The sequence below is a fragment of the Actinia tenebrosa genome, unplaced genomic scaffold, assembly GCF_029948245.1.
Source record: "Actinia tenebrosa isolate PJP-AT-01 unplaced genomic scaffold, QUT_ActTen_1.0 PGA_scaffold7__59_contigs__length_16204524, whole genome shotgun sequence".
Lineage (NCBI taxonomy): Eukaryota > Metazoa > Cnidaria > Anthozoa > Actiniaria > Actiniidae > Actinia > Actinia tenebrosa.
In genome coordinates, this window is record NW_028292584.1 from 4,428,201 (window position 1) to 4,434,831 (window position 6,631).

The following is a 6,631-nucleotide window of genomic DNA, read 5'->3' on the forward strand; positions in this document are numbered from 1 at the left end:
GGTGATGATAGAAGATAGATCCTTACTTGAGACCTCTTTGCAGCATTTAACAAAATAACAATAAAAAATAAGGTGTATATAATGGAGTGCATGCGATGTAATAAATCTCTCAGCAGTAAGCAGCGACTGCAATACCATCTTTCCAAGAAAGTCTGTCAGAAGACCGTAAGTACCCTTTGCGGTGACTGCGGTAAGGAACTGTCCACTGTACAGGCCCTACGATATCACCGCGAGAACAGAGTCTGCCTTAAAGACCGTTGTCTCCGTTGCGATGAACCTCACTTCGAGGAGAACTGGCATAAATACCGCTGTCGTCGTTACCACCTCGAAGATGTCGTCTGTGAAACCCACGGAGACTTAGCCGAACGTTGTTGTCCCCACGAAACCTCCCGGGTGCTCACGCGACGTAAGAAGGAAATAGACCAGACCTTCGTATGCTTTGACGACGTCGAGGGCGTGAGATGGGAAGACAGGGAACACTGGGACGGCATTTGCAACCGATGTGGCTGTATACGTAGCGGTCAACATATTTGGTGTTGCCTGTACGACGGACCCAAGCCCTTAGACCATTACCTTGCTGTAAGAAAAGCATGGAAAAATGAATAATATATGATGTTACCTTACATCGCAGCGTTCGCAGGAGGAGCCTTAATTTACCATACTAATTACATGACAGAAAAAATGAGGTCCGACATAGCAGACCAATACTTAACCGCCCATGAGGATGACTAATCACATAATGGATTAGCGTCGGTGCGGCGTTCGATGTCAAACTTCCATCGACCATTCACTTTACCATAGCTGCGTATGTGCGTGTACTCTTCACCTTGGATTACATACCGCACGCAGTCAGGTGCCCATAAAGTGCACTCTTCATTGTCATGCATCAAGATTAACCTCAATCGGTTGATATCTTCAAACATGACATAATTTTTTATTTTGTAAGTTTGACCAACGGTCAGATTACGCCAGTGTGTCTGTTCAATGATCATTATACCTATGAAATATTCTTTGGTGAGTCCTTAACGCCTCCTGCGTCTTAAAAGCCTTAACACACCAAGGACAAGGTACACGAATGCCTTCCGCGTAATGGTCGATCTCCCTACATATAAGGTCGTAATCGTTGCACACCATGGTTAGGTAACCATTTGCCTCGTATTGTGTGAGTAACGCCTCTTGTTTAGGTGATAATACGCCGTTACCCTTAGGTGTCTTCAACTCCAAGCATAACCCATTATACTTTTTATGTGCATTAAGGACTAAGATGTCGGGTTGCCCCGCCTGATACCCTTTCTGCCAACATACTATCCTTTTGCTAGCTGAGTCCTGTAGTTCTCCAAGACCTGGTGCGAGCAGTAGGATAGGGTGGAATCGACGTATGTAGTTTACGACCTTCTTATGCAGGTCAAATTCATTTTCTATTTTGAATACCAACTTGTTAGGACCGTCAAAGCGCCGCTCTATTTCATACTTACCTGTTTTCCTGAGGGTAGGGAGAACGTCACCTAACACCCATTTTCTGAACTCCTTAGCTACGGACTTTTCAGATCCAAATATTAACTCATAAAGACCCATTTCAGTGATGTAAACGGAATGTGGTTGCGCATTAAGGGTGTCAGTCAGATTTACACCCTTTATAGACCTCAAAGTTACCTTGTTTTCCTCTGAGACGTGATCAGACGCCGCTTTTCTGGAATTTACGTAGCCCAAGGCATCAGCCACGGACTTTGCTTTGAAATAAAGTTTATCGCCTTGCACTATGCATTGCAGTTTGGTGTTGTTGTTTTCGAATACGCGAAGCATTATATACGTAAGGGATATTTTATCCTTTCTTGGATGAGGGAGCGCAGCGCGCGAATCAATACGCAACGCTCTTTAGCTGATTCATTTCTACGCTCAACTGGGCGTCAGACACCACGAAGATGTATGCGTTGATCTTGTCTGAGTCGCCTGCGCTAGCGTTTAAGTCACGCTTGATTTCCAGGGTAATGCCGTCCTGGGTATTTACCAGACGCAACCCCTGTCCATGTAAATCCTCGTCGTTGGTGGTTCGCATGTCAATCCACAGTGCATACTTATTGGTAAAGAACTCACCGGGTGCAACTTGATCCCCAAACTTTCTTTTTATTTCCCTGTAGATGTCTGAGGGCTTCATTCCCTGCGAATACACCTTATTTGGAACTCCATTGATGCTAATCCCGACGTTGGTGATGCCGGGGTTATGAAAGGCTTCAGAGTCGCGCTTACCGGCTTCATAAGGCTTAATAAATACCAACATCAGCCCCGTAAGACTACGACGTGGTAAATTAATGCTCTGAGTAATTACCGCGTCTGTCTTATCCAGGAAACTAAAGGTTTTGTACATTACCGCGTGGTCGTACAAGAAAGCCTTTCCAGCACTGTATTCCATGCCAGCGCTACGTGCTAGATCTTCGGAGTGTATGGTTTCATACTGCAATTCCAGGTTGGTAATGGCGTATGGATGAATACTTCCCGACAACGCAGTGCTTAACCCGCCAATGATGTTAGCCATGTTGGCTAAGGTCACTTCAAACTGCAACTCACTCAACTGTCTAGGATAATAAACCCCGTGGCTGGTAATAGCCTCAAAGTCCAATGGTATTACGTATTTAGTACCATAGGCTGTCTTGATGGCCTTTGCATCTGCCACGTCAGTTGCGTCGCCAGAATCGGTAGGTTGTGTCTTGGTGGGAGTCCTAACCTTACGTAATATTACGCTACCGATACCCTGCTCTATTTTTTGTGCCCTTTCGAATGCAGTCAGCCACAGATCTTTGTAGGTGGTGTACAGGTCATAGTTGTTTAAGTCTAAGAGGGATTCCCCGGCGAACTTTACGCGCATCTTAGAAACAATGTTGCGACCAAGGTTGTTAACGATAATCCTTTCATCTGTGGGGCTTGACTGCACCGCTAGGTCGAACCTTAAAGCCAGGGTACCAGGAACCAATACTAGGTTATCCGTTAGGCGGGGCACGCCTACATACAGCGTCTCACCTGGCTTAGCGCTAGAAGGCGTGAATGTAACCCGGTGAAAGGTGCGTTCTGCTTTCAGTCCGCCAACCTGCTTAGGTAATATGTTGGGGTTTAACTTTGAGCTTATCATATATAATGGAAGTAGAAGGAACGGATTTTGACCCCACCACCGAAGAAGGTCAAGTCGACATTAACGACGATGAATACGAGTCTTTACTACCTAAAACCAACGACCCCACGGAATTCCGAGGTAACATGGTGCGTCGGTTTGGAAAAAGAGCCCGCGCCGGCTGGATGGCTTTCCTAGACAAATACCGCACTAAGAACCCAGGCAAACCCATACCAGAATACATAAAGCTCGATAACATCGACTTTGGTAGTAACACGATGATGAAACCTCCTAGGAGCAAAACCGCGGAAACCAGCTTTGGTCCGGACGGCAACATCCCCGAAGCCCCCGGCGCTGCATGGCTTAGTAGGGTTCAGGAACAAATGAACGAATCCATGGAAGAAACCCCGGACGACTTTGATAGGATCAAGGAAGAATTCCCAAACTGGGATCCAAACAAAGTCCAAGTAATGTTTGACGCGGATAACGAATGGGGCAGGGAAGTCGTAGTAGCAAGGTTAAATAGGTCTAATGCTCATCCATATGTCATCAGGGACATAAATGGTAAATACTACGCAGATAAAAATATTCCTCCAACCCTTAGAAAGGCATTAGAAGAACCCAACTTACCCGAAAGAATGAGAGAAAATAGTGAGAATATTGACGAAGCCGTCGAAAGAGTTAAGACCATAATGCAGCGGCAACAAAAAGGTCTTGAGGCGATAAGGGAAGTAGAAGAGCTAAAGCAAGCGATGGAGGAAAGGGAAGCAGATTACATACGGCAAAACCGACTACTCCTTGATGCTCAAAAGAGAGAACTTGACGACAAGAATCAACACATATTAGAACTTAGAGAACAAAGAGACATTTCTCTTCGCGAAAAAGACAGCGCCCAAAGGGCATTCAATCTCGCCCTGCAAGACCTGGATATAAGCAAGGAAGAAGCCAAGGACTTACGTACCACCATAGAGGGTTCTTTGGTGGAGCGGCGGCAGTTAGTTGCTGAAATCAACATTAAAGAAGAGCAAATCCAGCAAAGAGATCAGGCCATCGAAGACCTGGAAAAAAAACATATCCGAAAAGCAGGAAATAATCAATGACCAGGCGCGCCCCGAAGAAGAAAGGGAGGCAGCCCGAAGGGAAGTAGAAGCCCTTCAGGAGAGGGTTGCGGAATTACAAGCGCAAAAGGACAACCTGGAAAGAGAATTGGGGCTTACCACCAAGGAAAAGGTAAAAAGAGCTCTGGTGAAGTATGGTCTTCCGCTGGCATTCGCGGTCGCTATTTCGAGCGTAGTAGGGGTAATCCTTAACGCGCTTAAGGCTACGGGCGCGGGCGTAAAGAAATTAGGCAATGGGCTGACGGACTTGGGAAAAAAGATGGCAGCCGGCTTGCCTGGGCTGCTGGGTTCGGTTGTTTCCTTGGCACTTAGGGCCGGCGGAGAACTGTTGAAGTTCGTGGGGAATAACATTTGGATCTTGGTTGTCGCTATTGGGGTGGTACTCCTGAAGAAGCTAGGTCGATGAAGGGACCTTGGATTTCCTGTCCTTAGAATTGCTGCGCTCTTTCCGCGTCCTTGATTGAGGATGATGAAAGATAGTATTTGCGCCGCCCTGATAATTTGGGGCTAGCGGCAGCACGCTCATAGTGGAAATGGGTTTATGACTCCAAACCGCATCGATAATATTGCTACCCACGCCAATGCTGTTTATCCTTGCGTGGCCCGGCGTCGACCCATCGTTGCTACCGTCATCAGGAAATATTTGTAACTTAGCATATTTACAATTAATTACCATATGAAACGTGACCGGCGTCAGATCTTCTCCGCTAAATTTGTTTGGCTCCATCGAAAAGTGGGCCGCTCTTCTGCTGTTCGGGGAAGTTCGATAGGGGGGCAAAGGCTCGTCATTCTCATCGACAAGCCTAAACCCCACATTCGCGCTCACTCCCGTGTTAATGCTAATGGTGCAAATGACTAACGCAGGACCTCCAACTTCAACCCACATTCCCATATCAAACCACTCATGCCTTGCGTACTCCTTTACGTCTAAGTAGTGAACGTAATGCGTTTCACTTAAATGCGGATTCATATAATTTAAGAATCACAGATTCTCACAGGCTTAACACTGTAAGAGTGCTGATGGTCGCGTGATTATAAGGTCGATCTCTTTGATCTTCTATGCTATTTATGCACGCCGACGCCGTGTCATCTACGCGTATTTGCAACTTTACCTTCCCATGGCAATCAGCAACCATGTGAAAAGTCCAAACCGAGAGATTTTCGGTGCTGGTGTCGGGCGGCTCTACCGAGAAATGTGTAGGCTCTCTGTTGTTTGTCTTCGCGCGCATGGGCTGTAATACTCCATTGTCGTCGCAGAAACGAAATCCTACGTTTGCATCACTCGCCGTACCAATGCAAATACTACAAAGGATCAATTTCTTACCTGAATAATTCAAATTCACGGACATGCCCGTGACATCAACCCAAGATGCTTGGGTGTATTTTTTCTCGCCTGTGTAGTCGTATAAACGCAATCTACTCCAGCTACGTAGGGGTTGTTCATCGCCATATATATAACTCAGACCAATGCTTGCAGCTGCTAGGCCGGCTTTTAGTAAGTTATGGTCATATTCCTCACGTATCGCAGGCATAACCTTCTTTACTGGTTTCTTTGGTTCGGGTTTTTCTGCGTGTTCCTTTTTTGGCTTCTCCACGAAGTGAGGAATGTTCCTAAGAGTGTCAGAGTTCACGTCATTCACCCCAAACTTCATATCCTTAGTAGCTCGTTGAAGTTTGTTGTTGTATCCTACTACAGAGCCAGTATTTATAGATAAATTACTGGGCATTAACCAACAACCCGGGGCTACGGCATAGTCCAGTCGGGCCTTAGAATTTTGTATAGCTAGTTGGTAACGCTGTACGCCCTTGCTAATGTCGCCCTCCAAAATCGAACTTTCGAATAGAATCAAAGCTTCGGCTCGCGTTTCTTCTGCGGCGCCCGTATTTCCCACTATGCTGGATCGGGTGTTTACCTGAGCTCCAAGGATAGAATACACGTAAGCTTCTATGCTGCGGTTTAAACGGGCAAGGCCGGCTTTGGTTAGTCCTTTACCTTCTGGGGGTATGAAATTAAGATATTGCTTTGTTTGCTCGTCGTTGGTAATTTTGATAATCAGTGGATAGCCCCTGCATACTTACCTACCGCCCTCGTCTTTGAATAAAGGCCCGTCTCTAACTTCCTTAGTGGTCTTAGCGTTTGGTTCAAAGAAGGTGCTACTGTCGTGAGTTTCTTTGTGATACCCAGTGTTCCATCGTAGATTCAATGCATGAACTTCCTTATCACTTAGCTCGTGTCCACCAATCCCCCAATAGCCCAAATATGTCCCAAACCATCGTTAGCACCGGCAGTGCATCGGAAATCCTTCCTACAACACCGAACTCCTTACAACAGTCCGGTCGTAAGCACGGAACGTCGTTTTGTTTTATCTCTTGGATAAAACGCAGCATCTCCTGGGAATGGCAGTAACAC

The 6,631-nt window shown here is 46.3% G+C and overlaps 1 long non-coding RNA gene across 1 annotated transcript in view; it reads left to right on the forward strand.

Moving 5' to 3' along the window:
- The window catches only part of LOC116308610 (uncharacterized), a 176,160-nt gene that overhangs the window by 92,506 nt on the left and 77,023 nt on the right, over positions 1–6,631 (forward strand). The window lies entirely within an intron of this gene.